This window comes from Danio rerio, chromosome 11 (genome assembly GCF_049306965.1).
Source record: "Danio rerio strain Tuebingen ecotype United States chromosome 11, GRCz12tu, whole genome shotgun sequence".
NCBI lineage: Eukaryota > Metazoa > Chordata > Actinopteri > Cypriniformes > Danionidae > Danio > Danio rerio.
In genome coordinates, this window is record NC_133186.1 from 4641065 (window position 1) to 4667500 (window position 26436).

The 26436-nt window shown below is 37.0% G+C and overlaps 1 pseudogene; it reads right to left on the reverse strand.

The window, feature by feature from the left end:
• Positions 1 to 2549: 2549 nt before the first annotated feature.
• Positions 2550 to 26436, reverse strand: part of LOC137490698 (bis(5'-adenosyl)-triphosphatase-like) — a 322802-nt pseudogene continuing 298915 nt past the window's right edge.

Below are 26436 nucleotides of genomic sequence, written 5' to 3' on the forward strand. Positions count from 1 at the left end.
GGTTTGTTTAAAAAGGATCAAATGACCTTTATGCAACATCAAATTGATCATCACAGTAGGAGCTGCCCCTACGAGAATAAATGGACCTCAAAGTACAGTATGAACCCTGCTGGATAAATGATCACTGACGGCCTCTGACCTCCAAACATTAAACTACAGAGTAACCAGAATCTCACCAGAGTGGAAATTTAACAGTTTAGCAGATGTCCAGCGTTGGGCGATGTCTACGTTGAGCTAAATCACATGTGTCTAATCTTGATCATGGAGGGTCGAATGCAGGAGTATTTAATCTTGCTCCCGAAGGGTCAACAGCCCTGCTTCTGAAGACTCGAGGTTTAATTTTGCAGATGTCCCCAGGTGAGTGTATTTTGTTGATCCTGGAACATAGTTCCTGTCCAAACTTTTCATCCAAACCTATTCCTTACCCCTAAAGCCTGGTTTATACTTCTGCGTCAAGTGATCGGCGTGACCCACGTGCAACGTGTGTAGCTGTGCGTTCATATTTCTGCACGCTGTTTCTATTGCTCTGCAATAACACTTTCAAAGTGCTAGTTGGCAGTGAGGTGTTTATGTTCCTCTGTGTCAAGTTTCTTCAAGGTACAAGAGGTTCCAACTCGTTCATTTTGAGGCAGGAACTGGCAGACGTGTAACAACTTTAATAACAAGGTAAACATAAAACAAAACTTTTCATCTGGGGTCCGTTCTTCGTACCTCCTTTAAATGATCAAAGATGATTTGGCAGATCCTGGATCTTTTAATCTTGATAACTGATCTCTGGCTAATTTGGTTCCTCAAACAAGTACCTGAATCAGATTAAAATGTCTAGATCAGGGGTGCTCAATCCTGTTCCTGGAGATCTACCTTCCTGTACAGTTTAGCTCCTACCCTGATCCAACCCACCTGAACCAATTAATTAGGACCTGAAATCCACTTGATAATTACAGACAGGTGTGTTTGATAAGGGTTGCAACTGAAATCTGCAGGAAGGTAGATCTCCAGGAACAGGACTGGCCACCCCTGGTCTAGATGAACTGATCTAAGATCGCTGCATGTGTTGTGTTGAACTGATCTATCGATCCTCGAGTTCTTGATCAGCAATCCAACGATTGGCTGATGGCACAACAAGTTATCAAGTGCTGTTCAGTTCCTATTTAATTGGTTTAGGTGTGTTTGATCGGGGTTGGAGCTGGACTTTGCAGGAAGGTAGATCTCCATGAACAGGGTTGAGCAGCCCTGTCCTAAACACATTAGCAATGAAGAGAGAATCAGTTTCATATGAGACAGTCTTCTCCAGTGAGTACCACCACTACCGTGTGCCATATTTGCTGTTGGTAGACCCTGAATGGAACAATGTTCAGAACTTTTTCAGATGTGACATGATGTGTTTGTGTTTATTCTCCGGTGTGTAATGCAGAGTCTCTAAAATCTCTCAGTGAGCAGTATTCCACATGCAAACACATCTGTTCTAGCTCTGCTAATCAATCCTCCAGTAAGTTCATGTTGCTGACCTAGTGTTGTGCTGAATTGTTTTTCTCCTGTCTGACTTGGCTTTTATAATGGATATGAAGCACTGGATGGATACGAAGCACGTCGAAGAAGGCAGAGTTCCTGAACACATACACCAATTGCGTAATTGTTATGGACCGGAGGTAGCTCAAAGATGTTTAGGACTAAAAAGAACTTCCCAAAAAGGTTTGCTTTGGTAAACTGCCAAAAGAACTCAAAAAGAAGTATATTTTGACCCAAATTTATTTGAAATGATGTCATTTCAATTATTCTCTGATCTCGTTTGAAGAGTACCTGGGCTTTTATCCTTTCCAGCTCTTCACCATTCTATAGTATTCTACAGTCTTTGACCGTATATTGTAACACCACCTCTATGCATGCAAGATGTTACACTGAGGGAGTTCACAGAATTTTTATTTCACACATACTGAACTTAAAATAAACTTCACAAGCCTGTTTTTCCCAGCCTGATCTCACGAGAAAAACGTAAGTATTTTACGTTTTGTCAGTTTAGTGGCTAATTCGTACGAATCCGAAGCACCCAAGTCACGTGACTAAAGTGTTTTTAGAAAAACCTGGTCACGTGACTAAAGCATGGATCAGCTTAAAAGCGTTTCGAGACCTGGCGAACCTTTATTTGGCTGCCAAGGTCAAAGAAAATCCTGTTTCATATGGCCTAGTGGACTGTGCGTCTACACGCTGATACTGTGCTTCGATTGACGTTTTGGATTCGAATCCCGACTTGTACAAATACTCTGAAATCATGGTTTCATGTATTTTAACCATGTTTCTGTTTTGTGTAGCCTAAATAGGATACAGCTGCAGTTACGCCATCAATATAGCATCATTTTTGTAACACTGTAAAACTATAATTAATAATGTTACAGTACTGTGATAGTTGGGTTTAGGGTTTGGGTAGACATTAATAAAATACAATAAATGGGAAATTTAATGAATAATATAAATCATTCTTGATAATTTCAGGCCACAGTTTCTGATCTAGCAACAACCCTGTTTTAAGACCAAAACAAGACATATTTATTCACAAATTGTTTATTCGGATATCAGACCAATGTTGAAACAAAACGATGCAAGAGCAAAGCATTAACAACTGGTATTAAAGCATTTCAAAACAACAAATCAGCCTCGATTCGACCTTTACCCACATGGTATTCAAACACCTTAACCACTCCACTATATCACCTGAAGATTTGAGCATACAAAGTGGGGTTTAATGCCTCATTTGCTCAACAGTTCTAGGCTGAAGCTGTTTCAGTGCAATACATAATACTGTAGAGTGGGGTTTCGAAGCTTCAACACATTTGCTTCGACTGTTTCAGTGTTTCACGAAGCCTCGCTTTGCCCACCACTACATAAAGAATGTTGAAACCAAATCATTGAAGTCCATTGAAAGCACCAACAAACACCTCATCTGGAAATCTCTACAGGTATAACAGGTCCTGTATTTGAGCAGCAACAATAATGTTCTCAAAACATTTAGAAGCGGAGTGGGTCGGTAGCCTAAGTTTACTAGTGATGTGACGTTGTGTGCCGAGGCTTCGAAGCATGTATCAAAAAAACGATACATCTCGCAGTGAAGCAGTGTACCGGAGCTTGATTCGTTTTGCCATCATCACGTGATCAGTGACGTCCGAAGCTTCATTTTCGCATATACCCACGAGACTGCTTCGAATTTTGATTTAAAGGTTTAAACACCCTTATAGTAAAGTGTTTAGCGAGAGATTAGGCGTCGATTACATACATTTGTACTGTTTCAAAGCACTGCACCAGTCCCACACACTAGTAATTAAACTAAAATACAATAGTAATTTTTAGTAAAAAGGTTTTGAACCATACTAAAGTGTATTAGCATATTTTTTACAACTCTCTTTAAAGAAAACCACCGCATATCGTAGTATTGTCTTTAACACAGACCATTTGGCGAGTGCATCCGTATAGTATCAATCTCATGGCGTCCTTCTAGAACACTCGCCTCCCATACAGGAATCGCTGGTTCGATCCCTGCTTGGAGCAAGACTAATTGTATTATGATAGACTTTTGATTACCTTGGATTTTACCACAGTCATCAGTTGTGTAATGTAATATATCTTGTGTAAAAACTACAGTAATTGAGTAATTTGTTTATATTGCTGTTGTTGTATTACTACATGAATGAGTTGGTCAGTTGTGAACATTTGACATTATGGCAACACAGTGCTTTCCCACACTTTAACCAGAAGAGGTCCTCATCGAGCTCTGATTTAGAAAGCTTCGAGTAACGAACCTTTTTCCGATACAATTGACTCGAGCGCTTCACTGGTTCAGAAAGCTTCATTTCACCATCACTAAAGTTTACCATGTGGTTCCCTCTACCAAACACGACTTACTTGCTCTATGGTGAGCTGGATTATATCCAGTACTCACTCCCCTCTAGTGCAACCTAGTGGCCTGTCGTAATACTGCAAACCTGCTTCTCACATCACAAGGAACTAAAACAACAATTAAAGCATGTAACATTTGTTTGTTACAATATAATTGGCCCAAATTTGAGGGGCATCACGGGCAGAATTGTCCCTGTATACCTAGCATTACCTAACGTACCTGCCACCAAATCATACCACTGTGTTCACTGTCAGATTTTGGTAAAATTAAATTACGTTCGAATGTGTCAAATAGCCAACATTTGATTTCGTTAATGGTACCTTAAATTGGCGATTGGTATTGGAGGCGAATCCCTAAAGGTCAGTTTGCTGCTTCAAAACTCAAGTGCACACATAACACTATTGGAATGCAGTTGCTTCAGTGGTTGTTTGGGGGAACCTGTGGGTGTGAATAGCCACCTCAAGTTTTGTGAAACAGATTAAAGCTCGGCAGTACCCTGGCTGTCGTCCTTGACCTTTCCCTGCTGAAGAGTCACTCCTTCACACCTCCGCTGAAAGCAAATCTGGATTTAGGCATGAAATCTATAAGGCAGGTCAAATCCATAAGTCACTTCTATTGGAGAATTATTAAAGTCTTCCCACTGATACGCTTAATTTAAAATGTAGTTCTAGACGTTTACGCCACATCTCGCTGCCAGACTCTGAAGCAATGTTCCATTAAGAAATGATCCTTTCGCAAACCCAAGTGTGATATTTGACAAACATGGATATTTCGCCAAAAGCCTATTCCCGGATTCAACAGGTCTGAATGCATTATGCTCAACACATACATTGCGAAGGAGAGTCGGAAGTAGTTTGGCTGTCGGGCGTGTGTAAGCTGTATCTGAAAATCCCCTTTCAATCTTTCATTTCAAAGCAAATCAGCCGCGGAAGCGCAAACAAGAGAATAACACAATAATGCAATGCATGGTGTTGTCTCAAACTAAAGGAGGAAATGGCTCAGAATCCCGGCCACCATCTGAAGATCAACCCGCATCCCACATCACACAGGCACAAAGCAACAAACGCTCCCCACTAGCTTTCTATCTGAATGAGAATCAGCCCTCTCCTTTTATTGCGAAGGCGCCCTCAGGGACATGTGAATGTTAGTGTTTTCATTTGAGTGCTTTCCTCCATAGTTTTTTTTTTTTTTTGGGGCCTGTTGCAACTGTCTCCTATACATGATTCCAAATCGCAGTAAGCATATTGAACGTTAATTCCGGGATGCTGAATAATTATAATAAAAGATTCCATGCTATTCCTAAGACACTAATTAAATGAGAAATTTTCTAGATTGACTTTCTGAGCTGCTTTGTGCAAACAGTTTGTTTTCCAGCTTCCACTCTAGTACAAGATGCTTTTGGGAATATTCTTAAACAACATGGGCTCATTCTAAAAACGTAGACCTATATACATTTTTGGAGATTGTGAGTTATGTAACCAGAAGTAAACATGGCGGTGGTAAACAAACTATGAGGTGGTGTGACGTCGTTCCTTTTCACGCTTACCAGCTGATCGCTTTTCTCCATATGGACGGCTTTCCCGCTGTTAGCAGTTTGTCCCGTTGCTTTCCATGTACATCGCTGAACTTGAGACGAGGAGAGTAGATGACAAGTATGATGAAGTCTGTCAAAGAACAGTTTCAGAAAGTGGGTAAGACAAAAACAGAAGCCAAAAACATGAAAATAAATTCAAGAGTTCACAATTAGCTGCTAATTGATTATAAAGCATGTTTGATATGCTGTCTTGGGAGAGAGCCCTGAGCTTATAAGATCCTCGAGCCCGGGGCTCCCTCCCATTTGCAGGGTGAGAGGGAAGTTTGAGCTCAGGTAGATCTCGTGAACTCCCCTGCTGTAGTAACTAATAAACAGATAGTGATTGCTCTTAAGAGATAACTACTTATTAGGAGCATGTCTAGGGTGTATTGGATTATTCAATTAACTTAAATTGCAAACTCCACACAGAAACGTCAGCTGGCTTGGTAAGGACTAGAACCAGTGATGTTCTTGTTGTGAGGCAACAGTGCTAACCACTGGGCCACTGTTCCACCCATCTAGCAAAGGAGGGCAATAGGGGTGGAAGAGGGGATTCTTCAAAACGAAGAAGGCTGTCATATGGAACTTAGGGTATTTATAGTGGCTTAGGAATCGTCTGATTGGTGAATCATAAATTGAATAATGCGGGACCAGCCGCAAGCAATCATAAGCACGTGATCCTCTCGAAATTAGTTTATAAATAAACTTCACCAAGTACATAACAGGGTGAGAATTTAGTAAAACACGGTAAAAATCAGACGATCTTTTCTTTTTCTGAATTGCTGTCTATTGGGTTTAGGCAACAGGGTGGGTGGATCAATCAGTGACATAGCAGCCTCTAATGGATTTGCGAAAAGAAAAACTCTAAAAAAAACATACTTCCTGGGTCGTTTTTTCATACTTAATTTGGCACTCTCCAGATATCTATATAGGTTTCAGGTATATAGGTATATTTTATAAATGTATATATATTTCAGAATGAACCTGGGTTATTCTTAAACCATCGGATTTGCATGGAGTTCATGGAGCTCAAGTGCATTTGAATCAAAGCATTCCCAAACCTAAGGCTACCTTTTCACGATAATTATGTATTCCATAATGAAAAGTTTTTTTCTTTTTCTTTCAAGCATTTTAACAAAAAGATTCAAATTTACACATTTTTCAAAGCTACATGTATTTATATTTAGGCATCTGTGAAAATGACCGAAACACTGTATTACCAACGTCATATGAGTTCAGTCGTACGTAAATGTACAATTTTTAAAAGAAGGCATGGCACCAAACCCCACACCTAAACCCACCCGTCATTGAAGGATTAGCAAATCGTACTAAATTGTATGAATGAGATTGTTCGATTTCATATGAATTAGTTACTAAATCATAATGTTTTGAATTGCAGTGCGATTGTGTTGGTTTAACTGGAAATTATTAGGAAAATTAAATATTTTTAGTTATTTTTTTATTGATGCTAATGGTCTAATCTAATTCACTGATTTATGCTAAGCTAAGCTAAAAGTGCTCCTGTTAGACCTGGAAATCGGCTGAATAGATTAAAATATTGTAAAATCTCAACTGTTTAACTGTATGATTTATACAGATATACTTAGCTTAGCTAAAAGTGCTCCTGCCAGACGCGGAGACCTGCTGAATGGATTAAAATATGCTAAAAACTCAACTGTTTAACTATCTCATGGAAATGTAACTATTTTGCATTTGTGTCCGTTTAGTGGTTAATTTGTACAAATTCATATGAGTTCAGTTATATTAAAATGTATGATTTTTAAAAGAAGGCGTGGCACAAAATCCCACACCTAAACCCAACCATCTTTGAGAGATGAGCAAATCGAACTAAATTGTATGAATGAGATCGTAAGATTTCATACGAATTAACTGCTAAATCTAAACGTTACAAATTGCAGTGAGATAGTTTTGGTTTAACAAGACTTTAATAGGAATTTATATATATATATATTAATATATATATTTATATATATTATATATTATTATTTATTATTATTTTTTTTATTAATTTTTTTTTTTTTGATGGTAATGGTCTTGATTCAATGATCTGATTCAATGATTTATGCTAAGATAAGCTAAAAGTGCTCCTGCCAGACCTGGAGATCAGCGGAATGGATTCAAATATGGATAAACTGACTTGTTTAACTGACTTGTAACTGTTTAACAGACTTGAGTTTTCCCTTAAACTACATGTTTATAAGAATTTAGCTTTTTTCAAGTACACAGATTAACTGCATTTGTATTATAACGATTTAGATAAGTACAAAACTACCCAAAGGAGAAAAAAAAATCAATAGATAAATACATTATACATCAGTCGTCTATAGAGTGACTTTGCAGTCAATTGTATTTCCATTGTGAGGGTGGTTTGCCACTAGACAGGCCGGTCACCACACTACACAGAGAAAAATATTCCAGAAACATACGCATTACTGATGGATAAATCTCTTTGATGTATGGCTGGAACTCTCCCCTGACCTGCTTTAGTTTTCACATTTTTGAAGGATTCTGAATTTATCCCTTCAGCGCACAATTGCTGAAGCCAGCTAATGAAAAATGTGCTTAAGGTTCAGCGGCGGCGCCAGGTGGAGTAGATATAAACCAGCATGCGCGCATGTCCGGCACCTATTTATGGAAAACAAATGAGTTTGACAGTGCCATCCAGCCAAATTATACAGTTGAAGTCAGAATTATTAGCCCAGCTAAATTATTAGCCCCGCTTGTATTTTTCCTACATTTTTTTCTGTATATTTCTGTGTAATGGAAAGAAGATGTTTTTAACACTTATAAACATAATAGTTTTAATAACTCTTTTCTAATAACTGATTTCTCTTATCTTTGCCATGTTGACAATACACTACCCGACAAAAGTCTTGTCGCCTATGCAAGTTTTAAAAACAACAATAACTTGACGTCTAGTTGATCATATGGTATCAGAAGTGGCTCATATGAAAGGCAAAGGCTTCTAGATTACGCTTATTTTAACAAAATAAAATATGATCATGCCTTGATTTTTAATTATTTTATTAGGACAGTAAGATCTGACTTTGCTTAGACAAAAGTCTTGTCACTTAACAGAAATAATAAACAATATAGAATATAAAGTCATGCTGCAGTGGAACAAGAATCAATATTGTGTCTGACTCCATCATGAGCTTCTCCAACATATCTGCAATAACTCAAATAACTTATTAATAAAGTCATCTGGAATGGTAAAGAAAGCGTTCTTGCAGGACTCCCAGAGTTCATCAAGATTCTTTAGGTACATTTTCAATGCCTCCTCCTTCATCTTACCCCAGACATGCTCAATAATGTTTATGTCTGGTGGCTGGGCTGGCCAATCCTTGAGAACTTTGACCTTCTTTTCTTTCAGGAAATTAAATGTGGAGTCGAAAGTATGAGAAGAAGCGCTATGCTGCTGAAGAATTTGCCCTCTCCTGTTGTTTGTAATGTAATGGGCAGCACAAATGTCTTGATACAGTACCTCAGGCTGTTGATGTTGCCATCCACTCTACAGATCTCTCGCACGCCCCCATACTGAATGTAACCCCAAACCATGATTTTTCCTTCACTAAACTTGACAGATTTTTATGAGAATGTGGTTTTCAATAGATCTCCTGCAGTATTTGTGATGATTGAAGTGTAGTTCAACAGATGTTATAAATAAATATTAATATAGTGTTATACATTTAATAAATGTAAAAAGATTTTTATAACATGTAAAGAAGTTTACAAACTTGGTATTATTTCCTTCATTCTAATTAATAATTCATTCATAATTTTCTTTTTAGCATTATTCATTTATTAACCGGCCGAATGAACCACCAATTTATCCAGCATATGTTTTACGCAGCGGATGCCCTTCCAGCCACAACCCAACACTGGGAAACACCCATACTCTCTCACTTTCACACACATACTTGTAGATGATCATTTGGAAAAGTGGCAGAAACTACACTCCAATCATCACAAATACTGCATAAGACCTATTGGAACCCACAATCTCATAAAAATCAGTCAAGTTTAGTGAAGGAAAAATCATGGTTTAGGGTTATTATTTGTTGGTCATGCTACTGAGATTGACGACAAGACTTTTGTCAGGTTGTGTAAGTAATATATTACTAAATATGAACTAAAGATACTAGTATACAGCTTAAAGTGACATTTAAAGACTTAAATAGGTGAATTAGGCAAGTTAGGGTAATTAGGCAAGCCATTGTATAACAGTGGTTTGTTCTGTAGACAATCGAAAACAATTAATGCTTAAGAAGGCTAATAAAATTGACGTTATATTGTTTTAAAAAAAATAAATAAAAACTGCTATTATTCTAACCAAAATAAAACAAATAAGACTTTCTCCAGAAGGGAAAAAAAAAAAAAAAAAAAAAAAATATATATATATATATATATATATATATATATATATATATATATATATATACACACAGTTGAAGTCAGAATTATTAGCCCCCTTTTGATTTTTTTTTTTCTTCTCTAAATATTTCCCAAATGATTTTTAACAGAGCAAGGAAAATTTCACAGTATGTCTGATAATATTTTTCTTCTGGAAAAAGTCTTATTTGTTTTATTTCGGCTAGAATAAAAGCAGTTATTAATTTTTTTTTAAAAACATTTTTGGGACAATATTATTAGCCCCTTTAAGCTATATTTTTCTTGATAATCTACAGAACAAACCATCGTTATACAATAACTTGCCTAATTACCCTAACCTGCCTAGTTCACCTGATTAACCTAGTTAAGCCTTTAAATGTCACTTTAAGCTGTATAGAAGTGTCTTGAAAAATATCAAGCAAAATATTATTTACTGTCATCACGGCAAAGATTAAAAAAATCAGTTTTTAGAAATAAGTTTTTAAAACTATTATGCTTAAAAATGTGCTAAAATAATCTTCCCTCTATTAAACAGAAATTGGGGAAAAAAATAAACAGGGGCGCTAATAATTCAGGGGGGCTAATAATTCTGACTTCAACTGTATATGTATATATATATATATATATATATATAGGGAATACTGTGAAAAACTCCTTGGTCTGTTGAATATAATTTGGGCAATATTTGAAAAAGAAAACTAATCTTCACAGAAAGGCTAATAATTTGGACTTCAACTGTATGTATTTTCACAAAGTCCTCTTAAGGAGCCGCTCGAAGTGGAACAAACCGGAAATGCGCAGCCATCTGTGCACAAACCCAAAGGCTCCGGAGTGATAAATGAATCAGTGGTATAAGCCAGCTCCAGACCATATTCTCAGTCCTTGCGTGCTTTAGATACATGAAATTAAACACACTTCTCCAGAGTCTCCCGAGGCCAAATCACAGACGATATTTTCAGAGTAAAAAGTGTATTTTTGTAGTCCTCGTGGCATGGCGATGCAGGATATCTGGAGGTGAGAGATCCAGCCTATACCTCATGCAGAGCAGCCTCTGACGGACAACTGCTGAAATGAAGGAATGCATGCAGGGAATTACAGCAAGCTCCACCGGAGGAATCAATGTTTAGTGGAGTCACACCTTGTTTTGAGCAATATCTCTCTTTTTCTTTCTCTCTCTCTCTCTCTCTCTCTCTCTCACATTTCACATTGTAGGTGCTTTATTGGCATGACAAATACGTAACTAGTGCCAAAGCAGTGTAGCGTCGCTGTGTACAAACAAGACATTGTATTAAGGGCTGTCGTGCAAACAAATTTGAATATAATACAGAGAAAACAGATATAAAGAAAATAAAATCAAAATTTGATTAATAAAAATAAAAATAGCTTAATGGTAATATATAAAACAGGATAAAGGTAATGACAATAATATCAAAAGTAAGTCCACAAATAAAGAGTTCCAGTTGTGTGTTGGAGACAGTGGAGCGGGTCGTTGTGGGTTCCCCAGACGGTGGCAGGAGTGCACAAACTGAGCTGCTAACACACAGCAGCACACACATTCTCTTTCTCTCTCTCTCTCTCTCTCTCTCTCTCTCTCTCTCTCTCTCTCTCTTAATTCAGTTCACATTTCAAGAGTTCACACTTAGCTGATTATTGATAATAAAGCTTGTTTGGCGTGCTGTCACGGGAGAGAGCCCTGAGCTCAAAAGATCCTCGAGCCCGGGGCTCCCTCCCATTTGCAAGGTTAGAGGGGAGTTTGAGCTCAGGTAGATCTCGAGAACTCCCCTGCTGTAGTAGCTAATGAACAGATAGTGATTGCTTTTAAGAGACAGCTACTTACTAGGAGCATGTCTATGGTGCTGATTTGAATTAGTCAATTAACTTAAGTTGCATGTTTTTGGATGGTGGGAGCAAACTGGGGAACCCGGGCAAACCCATGCAAGCATGGGGAGAACGAGTAAACTCCGCACAGAAACATTGACTGGCTTGGTAAGGACTAGAACCAGTGACGTTCTTGCTGTGAGACAAGAGTGCTAAGCACTGGGCCACCATGCCACCCATCTAGGTAAGGAGGAGGAGTAGGAGTGGAAGGGGGGATTCTTCAAAACTAAGACGGCTGTTATTTTATATTATATTGTATTTATATTGGCTTAGGAATCATTTCAGTCATAATTTCATTATCATATCACAATGATCATTTTAATATCTGTGCCGTTTTTGGTACTCATTATGTAAATAAAAATAATTAGTTAAAACACTAATGACTCTTATTTGACTAAGCAAATAAAGACTAGTCAATCACTGGAGAAAAATATGAATATAGTGTTATACATTTAATAAATGTAAAAAGATTTTTATAACATATTAAGAAGTATTATAGCCTATACACACTTGGTATTATTTCCTTTATTATAATTATTAATTCATTCATAATTCTCGTTTCAGCTTACTCCATTTATTAATCAGCCGAATGAATAAACAATTTATTCAGCATATGTTTTACGCAGCGGATCCCCTTCCAGTCGCAACCCAACACTGGGAAACACCCATACTCTCTTACTTTCACACACATACACTAAGGACAATTTAGCTTATTTAATTCACCTATAAGTTGGTGGTTCATTCCGCTGTGGCGACCCCGGATTAGTAAAAGGACTAAGCCGAAAAGAATGAATGAATTTACCTGTACCGCATGTCTTTGGACTGTGAGGAAAACTGGAGCACCTGGAGGAAACCTATGCCAACACGGGGCGAACATGCAAACTCCATACAGAAATGCCAACTGACCCAGCTGGCCACTGGCCCACTGTGACCTTATTATTATTATTATTAGTAGTAGTTGTATAATTATAATCATTATTATTGCTATAAAATAAATAAATATATCAATACAATAAATAAATGCATTTAAAATAAATAAATACATTTCTTAATTCATGAATAATATTAATAATTAATAATATGTTATTCTATAATAATAATAATAATAATAATAATAATAATAATAATAATATTAATAATAATAATAGTAATAAGTATAATAATAACAAAACTTATTATTATTATTATTATTATTAGTAGTAGTAGTAGTAGTAGTAGTACTATATTAAAACTATATTGTTGTTAATAATAATAATAATAATGATGATATTAACAATAATAAATTATTAATTGTAATCTATTATCATAAATATATATATATATATATATATATATATATATATATATATATATATATATATATATATATATATATACATGTAATACTAATAATACTAAGAATTGAAAAATAAGAAAATATTTATTATTAATAATGTTATTATTATTATTACTATTTTATTATTATTATTATTATTATTATTATTATTATATTAAAATTATATTGCTGTTAATAAAATATTATCAAAAATACTAGTATTATAATTTATATATAATACTATACTACTAATACAAATAATAAAAAAATAATATTTATTATTGTTATTGTTATTATTATTATTATTATTTTATTATTACTTTTATTTTACTTTAAGTACTTTAAGTATTTAAGACACAAGAATTTATCAGAACAATAAATTCTCTGCAGCTATTCAAACAATCTAAATTTGTCAGCATCAAAAAAAAAAGAGAGAAAAAATAAAAAGCTAAAAGAAAAGTTTTGGAATCACTGGAGTCATCATTATTTCATTCGAGTGTATACGATTTTGGCAGAAGTAATATTCATCTCTGCATGTCTAAAACTTTTTAATAAGGTAAAACTGACTCAGTGCATCTTTAATATCATCAGTTTTTTTTTTTTTATTCTCCTCTGCCTACACAGTTTTTGAGCACATGGACAGAAAAGTAATTTCAGAGGTGCGGAAAGTCATTATATTTCGATTAACGTTTTGTATTGTAAAGCAGATGAATCATACACAATAACATTACGTCAATGTAATAAGAAAGCAAATGAAGTGCTGTTTTTGAATACATAAGCGAAAACCATTAATACTTAATGTCCCTTTATTTGATGTTAAAAACATTTTGTATACAATAGAAAAAAGCAGGGTTTCACAACATTCATTGATGTTGCCCTAACACAAATCGATTAGGTTAAATTATGTTTCCTTCCCAAAAAAAATCTCCATAACTGTGTTGTTTTAGCTTAGTAGTTTGAACAAGCAGCAAAAATACTTTTCAAGTGTACACTGTAGAGATTAATAAGTTGACTTAAAATAATGAATAAATCCATTGCCGTAAAATACTTAAGTACACAGTAAAAAAAAAGTTGGGTTCCACACATTCGATTTGTGTTGGGACAACATGAAGTAATTAAAGAGCCCCTATTTTGCATTAAATAGGTCATATTTTAATTTTAGGGGTCTCCAACAACATGCTGATATGCGTGCAAGTTCAAAAAACAATTTTATTGTCTTATAATATGCATTTATTTTTACCTAATTATCCCAGCGACTCCCATATGATTAGTTAAGCGATTTAATTGTTCCCAAACCCCTTCTTAGCCCAAAGCTAATCTGCGCTGATTGTACTGATGACCCAGTCTGTTGTGATTGGTTGACTGCATTCAGCGCGAGACAGACAGAAATGCCCACCACAGCTACAGTATGAAGTAGCACAGAGTAAGAGCCCAATGCAGGTATGCAATAAAGCAACGCAGTTAAACACCAGCATATACTCTTCTCTTAACGCTAACCCCAAGTAATATCGACACACAATCAGTATTAATCCACACAGTAGCAAAAGTTGAACTATTTTGAAAATTGATGGCGCTGTGTGTTTGAGGAAAGGCTGATGTTGGTTGATGTTTTCTCACAAGTGACATTCGAGCCTGCTGTTCTCGTGTAAATCCACCAGAGGCCGCTGTTGACTGACTAACTGACGGATTGTCCTATCCACCCTCTCCCCTAAACCCAACCGATAGTGTTTTCAAAAGTACCAATTGACCCACCCACTGCCTTCCCTAAATCCAATCGATTGTGTTTTGAAAAGCAATGCAGAAAAAAAAGCCCTCGCGGCTGCCTGATTTTTTACCATGTTTTTAGATTTTACCACATTCTTACCTTTTTATTTATTAGTTTATTTAATTTTTTTGCCTTTTGTTTTTGTCTCACCCACTTTCTGGAACTAGTCTGTGCCAGATACGAACCCCATCGTCGAGTTGACTCTTCTCATACCACCCCATTGAGTTTATTTTAAAGACGAAATGCAGCCATATGTAGCTCTGGCTACATAATTCGCACTCTCCAGAAATGTATACGGGGGTACATTTTCAGAATGAGCCTGTGTTGATTTAAATAAGTTGATTTAACTGGTTTTCTTTCTTTTAAATATATATATATATATAATACATTTTCAAAACTCAACTTGTTGCTTTTATGGCAACAATTTTACTCATTTTTTTAACCTAATACATTTTTACAGTGAAGCTAAAGACATATTTCCTGTAGCAGAAGAGTGCACTTCCACATAGAGTCACAACAGCATTGTACAGTATTGTTGAGCTCATCCTTTCTATGCTGCTGAGCAGGCACATTTACAGTATTTGTGAGACTTTGTGCCATACAGCAAATCCATAAGTGATACTATGTTTTCCCCCGTCTCCCTTTTTCTGCCATTAATGCTTGCAGTTCTCAATACAGAGATCAAAGTGACATTAGAAATGCCCGCAGGCAGCCATGGGCAGAGTGATGCCACACTGCTGAGAGAGAGAGAGATTGGCACAGATACTGACTGAGAAGAAAGAGGAGCAAAGATCAGGTGAGAAGAAAGAAGGTGTGATGTTTGGTGGTGTCTGTAAAAGCAGCTGCAGTAGAGCTACTGTGCAGTGCAGTTTCTACAACACAATCTCACGGCAATTCGTAACTTTTTGATTTAGTGGCTAATTCGTATGAATTTGTACGATCTAATTCGTACAATTTAGTACGATTTGCTCATCCCCCAATGACGGTTGGGTTTATGGGTGGGGTTAGGTGCCACACCTCCTTTTTAAAATTGTACATTTTCGCATGACTGAACTTGTACGAATTCGTACGAATTAGCCACTAAACTAGCGAAACGTAACATACTTACGTTTTCTCGTAAGATCAGGCTGTTTTCTACCATATAACACCACACAAACGCAATAAGAAAGTAAATGAAGTGCAGTATTTAAATATATAATTGAAGCCATAGTTATTAGCCCTCCTGTGAACTTTATTTTTATTTTTTTCAAATTTTTAATTTTTAACATTCATTCTGAAGAAAGTCTTATTTGTTTTATATCGGCTAGAATAAAAGCAGCAATTTTAACAATATTAGCTCCCTTAAGAAATTGTGTTTTCGATTGTCTACTGAACAAACCTTTGTAATACAATGATTTGCCTAAATACCCTAACTTACCTCATTAACCTTTACATGTCACTTTAAGCTGAATACTAGTATCTTAAAAAATATCTTATCAAACATGAAGTGCTGTCATCATGGCAAAGATAAAAAAAATCAGTTATTTAAACTATTGTTTAGAATCTTCTCTTCGTTAAACAGAAATTGGTAAAAAAAAAAAAAAACATACAAGGGCGCTAACAATTTAGGACGGCTAATAATTCTGACTTTAACTGTACAAGCCAGGGGTGTAGATTTAGGGTAAATGGAGGGGATGTGTCCCTACCAATATCCATCAAGTATTGAAATGTCCCCACCAATAGATTAATTCACTAAAAAAAAAAAAAAAAAAAAACGCGCTGTTAATATTAGCATGCGGAAAGGGTTAAATTAGGTTCTGTAAGGGCTGGAGTGGAACTCCTTTTCAGCTCTGGAGTTTCAAGCCTCAGACCGGCCCACCTCAGTTCATGACTGACTATATTAAAATAAGGTCATTTCCAATTCAGTTTCTAATTACACTATCACGTCTTTTTTTGAAAAAAAAAAAAAAAAAAAACAGCTGCTTTAGAACTTCAAATGTTTAACAACCCTAACAGTATTATATGTCTTAACAATAAAAATGAAAAAAAAAATAAAAAATTACTCAGACGTGGATCAAACCCGGGTCGGATGGCGCCATAACTTAACGTGCTAAACACTTGACCTTGCTCACGAGGCTGCGAGAAAATAGATAAAAAGAGCAGAGCTGCGGTAAAATAATGAATAAGAAGACTGTGGTCAAGTAAATAAATACATTAATTCAAAAAGTGTGACTGCTGAGAGCAACAGATTCTGGAGCTAGGGACACCGGCCCTCGCGGCCAAAAAATGGACCGGCCCACCGGGAATTCTCCCGGTCCTCCCGATTAGCCAATCCGGGCCTGGGTTCTGTCCTCAAGTCGCACCGCCCCCCAAATACATATAACCATTGTGGTTGGCTGTGCCTTTCCATTCTGTGAAGTGAGAAGCTGTAGCATTTCAGATTCAAGCATCGCCAAAACAACTGCAGTACAGGAGAATTTCTCGTGCAAGAATAAGGTGTGTGGATGCCCAGCTAGCAAAATCCATGTGGCTCAAATCCAGCCCACACCAGACACTTACACCCGGCCCACATACCGCATGGAATGATGGCACTTGGCCGGTCCTCTCCTGTTTGTCAGATCTGGGCCACAATTAAGCCAAAGCAATATCACACATTGGCCAGAATTTAACCAAATGAACCAGAACTGAACATATTCTGGACCCTATTCTGGTTATCTTTAGATAACTGGGCCATATTTGCACTTACACGTGTGAGCCCAGTTATCTTAAGACATATGTGGGCCACTTTTGGCAAATATTTGGCACAGTTAGCTCTGGCTATTGCGGATGTGAGCCTAATGTGGCCCAGAGAAAATATGGCAAATGTAGCCCAGTTGATTTAAAACATATGTGGACCACTTTTGGCAAATATTTAGCACAGTTTGCTATAGCTAATGTGGCTGTAAGCCTAAAGCGGCCAAGAGAAGATATAGCAAATGTGGCCCAGTTATCTTTAAACAAATGTGGACCACATAGACTAAAGTCACCATCATGGAGAAAAGTGTCTGCTTTAGTTGGGCTAGACTAAGCACAGTCTGCTTTAAAATGAGCACTTTCCCTGCATATTTCATCAATGCTAACTCAGCGTATAACCCACGGGCATGAGGTTGACATGTTACTGACATCATCTCACACATGAGGGAGGTTTATAAAGCTTTGGGCTTCTCTGAGACACCTTGCATAATCATTTCATTAGCCACTAGCTAAGCCCATGCTAAACCCTCCATGGGCCCAGCGCACCTCTGTTAGCATAATGTGCTTTTAATTGGATTCAGAAATATCCTTTGACAGCAGTCTACGGTTGTGGATATCAACATATCGCAATATGTTTCTCAAGAGAGCGTACTTCATGATCATCAAGATGCCTGGAAATTGCACATTTTTTGTTGTTGTTTGGAGTGTATACAAAGAAGCAGTAAGCTTGATAGTTATTCACTGCATTCTGATCCAAAATATAATAGGAGGGTAATGCTGTATTATGTGCAATCATATAAAATGGCACTTCAAGAGGCAGCGTTCTCTTTTAGCGGAGGGATTGTGTTTGTGTAAGAGTCATAAAGTGCCCTCTAAACTGTAATGAACGAGACATTCAAGTGCACATGATTGTTGCTAAGAATAAAAGCTGCACTTCACGTTTTCTTGAAGTTTAATGGGGCAAAAAAAGGTCTTATTATAATCATAGTTGTCATCGTAAAATGTAATTATATATATATATATCAAATTATATTAGCTTAGTTTAGCTTAGCCAGTGGTGGAAAGAATACTGAAAAATCATACTCAAGTAAAAGTACCACTACTTGCCTAAACATGTAGTGCAAGTAGAGTAAAAGTATGTGTAGTAAATAATACTCAAAGTATAAGTAAAAAGTAGCTCTTTTAAAAGTACTCATAAGTAGTGAGTAGATGTGTGTAAACGTAACATTCTGTAGTGCATGTAGTTATTGCCCAGCAGGCAAACAATGTCATAGGACGTTAATATTAGGTTAGATTTAGGCCCTGTTCACACTAGTGCGTATTAGTTTTTTTAAAACGGCGTTTTAGATCAAAAACTATTTGCGTCCACACTAGCGTTTCACCTAGTGTTTCTGAACATATCTCTGTCCACACTACGCCACCAAAAACGTGTATGACGTGACCATTCTCGCACTCTGAACATCCGTGTTCTAGTATAAACAGGAAGCATGTGTCTCGCTCGGCATTTGAATATTGTTAGTCAACAAACACTTTTGAACATTTAACGCGATGGCAAAGAAAGCAAGAGAGGTATTTTTGTGGACAGATGACGAGGTCGAGTTGTTACTAAACATAACAAATGAATAATTGCACAATGGCGCCTAAAACAGACAATAGTGCAAACATCGCTCCCATTTCTGTGCCCATGTTGTTGTTTAAAGTACTGTCTCCCGGTAGCGTTAAAGCCATGTGTTATTGTCATGTGATAGGGACTTGACGAATAAGGGAAGGATACAAAAGCCCCAATCAGCTAGCGAATCTCAGCAGCCCCGCCTACGTTTTCAGATGTCTCCGTTTTTCCTCATCCACACTGAAACGGTGCAGCAGCGTTTTAGAATGAAAACAGCCTCTCCAGCGTTTTCAAAACGCTCCGTTTTCGGCCCTCGAGAACTCGGCGTAGTGTGGACGGATGGCGTAACCGTAGCAAAACTTATGTGTTTTTAAACTAAAACGCATTAGTGTAAACGGGGCCTTAGGTTGTGATGTCAAGTGACCAAAATTCGATGTCTAGCCAGCGTCATAGGATAACGTTTTTTTGATGTCTAATAACAATGTTAAATGACGTTGATATTTGGTTGATTTTAGGTTGTTAGAAAGTGACCAAAATGCACCGTCGAGCCAACATCTTAAACCAACATCATATTAAATACTCAAATACTGATGTTTATTCATCAGGTTTGGCAACCAAAATCTAACATCTGATAGACGTCATAGTGATAACGTACACACAACTTCAAGCTGTAACATCATTAGACGTTGATATTTGGTTGGTTTTCGGTTGGACATTGACATTGGTCTGACAATGAGTTCTGACAACAACCTGATTTTCATTTCAATTTAATTTACTTTTATTTGTATAACGCTTTTACAATGTAAATTGTTTCAAAGCAGCTTTACATAGAAGATCATAGTAAATACCAAACAAACTGCAACATCCCAACAACATTGGGGTACAACGTCAATCTAACGTCACGTTGATGTCTTGTGCTTGCTGGGTGTTTAAAGCCATTTCGGTCCCCATACAGTAAACATCTGTCATCTTCTCATCAGTGACCTGCATCTAAACAGTCTCTGGGTCAACGCGTGTAAAGATTTTGGACATCTTCTTGGACACTTTTATTGCTTCCCAACAGTTTGCTGCATTTATAAATCACCCATATCTTGAAGTAGTTCATTATGATGTGATTTACCTTCTGTGTTTGATTTGATTGGACAGGAATTACAGGACTGATTTTTCTAATTCACATAGACAAGAAAAATAAAGTAGTGACTGCAGGTTGAAGGAAAGTAGTGGAGTAAAAGTACTGATACAGCACTAAAAATGTACTCAAGTGAGAGTAAAAGTGCACATTTTTAAAACTACTCAGTAAATTACAATTCCTTAGAAAAAGTAACTTATTACAGTAATTTGAGTATTTGTAATTAGTTACTTTACACCACTGAGATTAGCCGTTTGAAAATGCAGTGTTGTCACAAAGAAGCCATTAAAAATATATAATTTAACACTAGGCAAGGCAAGGTAAGTTTATTTATATAGCACATTTCATACACAGTGGCAATTCAAGGTTCTTTACATAAACAAGAATAAAAGAAACAAGCAAAATAAAAATAAAAACAAATAATAATAAAAATGAGTAAAAAAAAACACAAAAACCGGTAAATGTGATATAAAAAATAAAGAAGAAGAGAAAAACATAATAGTTCAATCTGTCGGATGCAGCACAGTGCTAATTCAGTAAAGGCACAGCTAAACAGATGTGTTTTCAGTCTTGATTTGAATGTGCCTAATGTTGGAGCACATCTGATCATTTCTGGAAGCTGATTCCAGCAGCGAGGGGCATAGTGGCTGAAAGCTGATTCCCCCTGTAGTTCCACTAATAGTTCCACGTCCACTCGAAAAACTTAAACATTGGTTGTGTATCACCAACACAGTCTCACTGCAATTCGTAACTTTTTGCTTTTTGATCTAGTGGCTATTTGTATGATCTCTTTTGTCCAATTTAGTACGATTTGCTTACCATACAGCTGTTAGCGGATGCCCTTCCAGCCGCAACCCAGTACTGGGAAACACCCATACACACTCATTCACACGGCCAATTTAGTTCACCCAATTTCCCCATAGCCCATGTCTTTGGACTGTGGGGGAAACAGGAGCACCCAGAGGAATCCCACGCCAACACAGAGAAAACATTCAAACTCCACACAGAAATGCCAACTGGCCTAGCTGGGACTCGAACCAGCGACCTTTTTGCTGTGAGGTGACAGTGCTAACCACTGAGCCAGATATCCGAGGGGTGTACTCATTAATACTGAGCACGAAAAACTTTGATGAAATCAGTGACCAAACTCTCATCTTCTAGACTTAGCAGTTAGCATGATGTCTTAAGTCAAGTTGACAAGCTAAATAAAATAGCCTTCTGCTTCTGCTTTCGGACGCAGCACAGTGCTCATTCAGTAAAGGCACAGCTAAACAGATGTGTTTTCAGTCTTGATTTGAATGTGCCTAATGTTGGAGCACATCTGATCATTTCTGGAAGCTGATTCCAGCAGCGAGGGGCATAGTGGCTAAAAGCTGATTCCCCCTGCTTTGACTGAACTCTTAGAACTTCTAGTTTATATGATCCTAAAGATCTGAGTGATCTGTTGGGTTTGTATTCAGTGAGCATATCTGTAATGTATTTAGGTCCTAGGCTATTTAGTGATTTATAGACCAGTAACAATACTTTAAAATCTATTCTGAATGTAACTGGCAGCCAGTGTAAAGACCTGAGGACAGGTGTGATGTGCTCTGATTTTCTGGTTCTGGTCAGAATTCTGGCTGCAGCATTCTGGATGAGCTGCAACTGTCTGACTGTCTTTTTAGGAAGACCAATGAGGAGTCCATTACAGTAATCCACCCTGCTGCTGATAAAAGCATGAACAAGTTTTTCTAAATCTTCACTAGAAACAAAGCATCTGAGCATTAATCACTAAGCATCAAAGCACTAATTAAATGCATTTTTTAAAAATAGAACTGTTGTTGTTGTTGTACAATTTACCCTATACACAATAATGCACGAGACACAATGAAAATCATAAGCCGAGTTCACATTAATGAATGAGACCCAAACCCAAATATGTCTTTTTTCATCTGTAAAAAGCACAAATTAAAAGAAAAACAAAGCATCCAGCAACATGTGCTATCAAGGCAGTTTTCCTATTGCAAAATGGCACCATATCTCTGCCCTAAGACCTTCTTTATTATCGCACTGATGGTATGAAGCACTTTAACTATCCTGCTAAGACGACCACTTGTTCAGAAAGGCCATTAATGGGTACGTGCTCCACCACCCCGCCACCTCCATCCCATTACATTCCCATCTGCAAGATGACGACATTAATGATTAAAACAGGGGGCGCAGAGGAGGGAACATCACCCCTGATCCTCTCCACTCCTCCCAAAGCACAAATAAGCACACACACACACCATCCATTTACCTAAAGCAGCGAGCGCCTCTGCTGAGAGTCCATTAGCGCCAAATGATGTCGCTAATATATTCCTGCACCACACACAAAACGAGCTTTATTATCCCAATGCAGCATTGCACAAATGAACCTTAGGTGATGCTGATATATCACAGGTGACACCCGTGCAATACGAGAAACCCCCCTCGCGTTTCAAAACGAGGCCATATCCTTGGCCTTGTCTTTATTAAAGGCCTAATGTAGAAAACTGTAACCGCTAGCTTGGTCATTTCAAGACTGCATTGTGTGTGTTAAATAAAACCAGGCTCATTATTGCAGGTATTTGCTTTCTTAATTGTGCAAATAAATGACTTGAACTGCGTATTTCATTTGTTTAGGTCATTTAACTTGGTGTATTTATCAAAATAAACACTGCATTTTCAAAAGGCTAATCTAAGCTAATTTCGAAAAGCTATTTATAGATACGTGTACAGAATGCCTCGGTGAGCAGAGCTAATATCTGTTTACTTTACATTAGCACAATGCTAATTAGTTCTACGTCAACAAAAAAAATTGTGAAGTTTCACAAACTAATTTTGAGAGGAGCACGTGATATGATTGTGCACTGCTGGCCACTCATCCGTAATCAGTAATAATCCAATCAGAATCATCCTAGCTTAATATAAATCTAAGCTAATTTCGAAAAGCTATTTATAGATACGTGTACAGAATGCCTCGGTGAGCAGAGCTAATATCTGTTTACTTTACATTAGCACAATGCTAATTAGTTCTACGTCAACAAAAAAAAATTGTGAAGTTTCACAAACTAATTTTGAGAGGAGCACGTGATATGATTGTGCACTGCTGGCCACTCATCCGTAATCAGTAATAATCCAATCAGAATCATCCTAGCTTAATATAAATCTAAGCTAATTTCGAAAAGCTATTTATACGTGTACAGAATGCCTCGGTGAGCAGAGTTAATATTTGTTTACTTTACATTAGCACAATGCTAATTAGTTCTACGTCAACAAAAAAAATTGTGAAGTTTCACAAACTAATTTTGAGAGGAGCACGTGATATGATTGTGCACTGCTGGCCACTCATCCGTAATCAGTAATAATCCAATCAGAATCATCCTAGCTTAATATAAATGGATCACTTTCTCCTTATTGCTCTATCTTCTTTTTGGAAGAATCCCCCCTTCCACCCCATCTTCTCCTTTTTCTCCCCTTCTAAAGGAGGCCTCGGATCCCCTGATATGCTTTTAGACCGGGCGGGAGCCCTAGGCTCAAATATCTCCGAGCTCAGGGTTCTCTCCCTGGACAGCTTGCCAAATCTGCTATAAATGCCAAGCATATCTAAGTGAGAACTCTTGAAACATTGCTTGTGTATCACCAACACAATCTCACAGAAATTCGTAACTTTTTGATTTAGTGGGTATTCGTATGATCTCTTCATACAATTTATTACAATTTGCTTACCCCCCAATGACTGTTGGGTTTAAGGACGGGGTCGGGGGCTACAACTCCTTTTAAAAATTTTACATTTTTGTACAAGTGAACTCGAATTTGTACAAATTAGCCACCAAACTCGTAAAAACGTAGAATTGTTACGTTTTCTTGTGAGATTAGGCTGATATCACAGGTGACACCCGTGCAATACGAAAAAAACCCTTGCGTTTCAAACTGAGGCCATATGCTTGGCCTTGTCTTCATTAAAGGTCTAATGTAAAAAAAAAACTGTAACCGCTAACTAGGTCGTTTCAAGACTGCATTGGTTGTGTTGAATAAACCAGGCTCGTTATTGGAGGTATTTGCTTTCTTAATTTTACAAATAAATGACTTAAACTGCGTATTTCATTTGTTTAGGTCGTTTAACTTTGTGTATTGAACAAAAAACCCACTGCATTTTCAAAAGGCTAAGCTAATCTAAGCCTTGGTGAGCAGAGCTAATATTTATTTACTATTTATTACCACAATGCTAATTAGTTCCACGACCAATCGAAAAACGTAAACATTGCTTGTGTATCACCAACACAATCTCACTGCAATTCGTAACTTTTTGATTTTTTGGCTATTTGTATGATCTCTTTCGTCCAATTTTCTTACCCCCCAATGTCAGTTGGGTTTAAGGACTGGGTCGGGTGCAACGGCTCTTTTTTTAAAATGGTACATTTTTGTACGACTGAATTCAGTAAATAAGCGACTAAACTGATAGAAGGTAAAATATATACGTTTCCTTGTAAGATCAGGCCCATATCGCAGGTGACACCTACGTGAAACCCCCTTGCGTTTCAAACTGAGGCAATATCCTTGGCCTTTTATATTTATTAAAGGCTTAATGTAGAAAACTGCCCTTCCAGCTGCAACCCAGTACTGGGAAACACCCATACACACTCATTCACACAGCCAATTTAGTTCACCCAATTTCCCTATAGCCCATGTGTTTGGACTGTGGGGGAAACAGGAGCACCCAGAGGAAACCCATGCCACACAGAGAAAACATTCAAACTCCACACAGAAATGCCAACTGGCCTAGCTGGGACTCGACCCAGCGACCTTCTTGCTGTGAGGTGACAGTGCTAACCACTGAGCCAGATATCCGAGGGGTGTACTCATGAATACTGAGCACTGTAAATACATGAAAAACTTTGATGAAATCAATGACCAAACCCTCATCTTCTAGACTTAGCAGTTAGCATGATGTCTTAAGTCAAGTTGACAACCTAAATAAAATAGCCTTCTGCTTCATTCTTCAGATTTGCTTCAAACCCAAACTCTGTTCTTGTCAAGAATCAGTCCCGCTTTCACACTTTCAGAGGCCGGACGTCTATGATGATGGGAAGGAAATTGAAAAAAGGATAGATTTCGGAGGAAACCAGTGAAGGGAATGTTGTTTGATGAATATCTCATTGTGCGCGGTCCTGTGGGTAAAGGCCTTCAAAACCTGGTAAAAAGCACCACCGAGCAGACTCTTGTAAAGAAACGATAATGCTCTTTTATGTCTGATGTCCTGAGCTGTAATGCTTCCTCTTACATCTTCTCATCCTTTTGATTATCAACATTATATTGCAACTGAATTTTAACCTTAATCATCTCGGATAATATATTTCTTCCTCTTCTTAAATCTGCCCAAGAACAGTCAAGAAATAGCATCAAAAATAATTATATTCAACTATAATTGTACTGCGTTCACTTTTGAGAGGCACAAACCACGACTCATAATGTCATGACATTCTGATACAATTAGTCAGCGGATATTTTGCACACCCACAGCTACCTCAGTTAAAAGACAAATTATTAAATAGCAATCATATACAATTAAAGGCATTCCAGGATGGGATTTTGGTTTCGATTATATGCTTAAACCTCGAGCAGCTATTAATATCATGCTTTATTGATGCTATAGTATTCACCAGAATTAGTTAATGATCGGATAGATATTGGCTACTTTAGCTAACTTTAACCAAATATTTGTACGTCTTTAAAGTTTGGCAAATAGTTTAGTATATTTGGAGATACCTCGGAAAAGGTTTTGAATGAATCCTGCCATTGTTTATTCATACATAACATGTTTCAAACCAATTTGAATTGATTTGTTTATGTTTTGTTCAACACAAATTAAGACATTTTAAAGAATGTTGGAAACCTGTAACTATTGGCTTCTGTAGTATTATTTAGTTTTTTTTTTTACTATGGACGTCAATGATTACAGGTTTTTAACATTCTTCAAAATATCTTCTAAAAAATGGTTTGGAACAAGTCAAGGGTGAGTAAATATATGACAATAAAAATACAATCAAACTGGTTTTTAACAATTCAAGTATGAGTATTTTGAAGAATGTTGGAAACCTGTAACTATTTACTTCCATAGTATTACTTTTTACTACAGAAGTAAGTATTTTT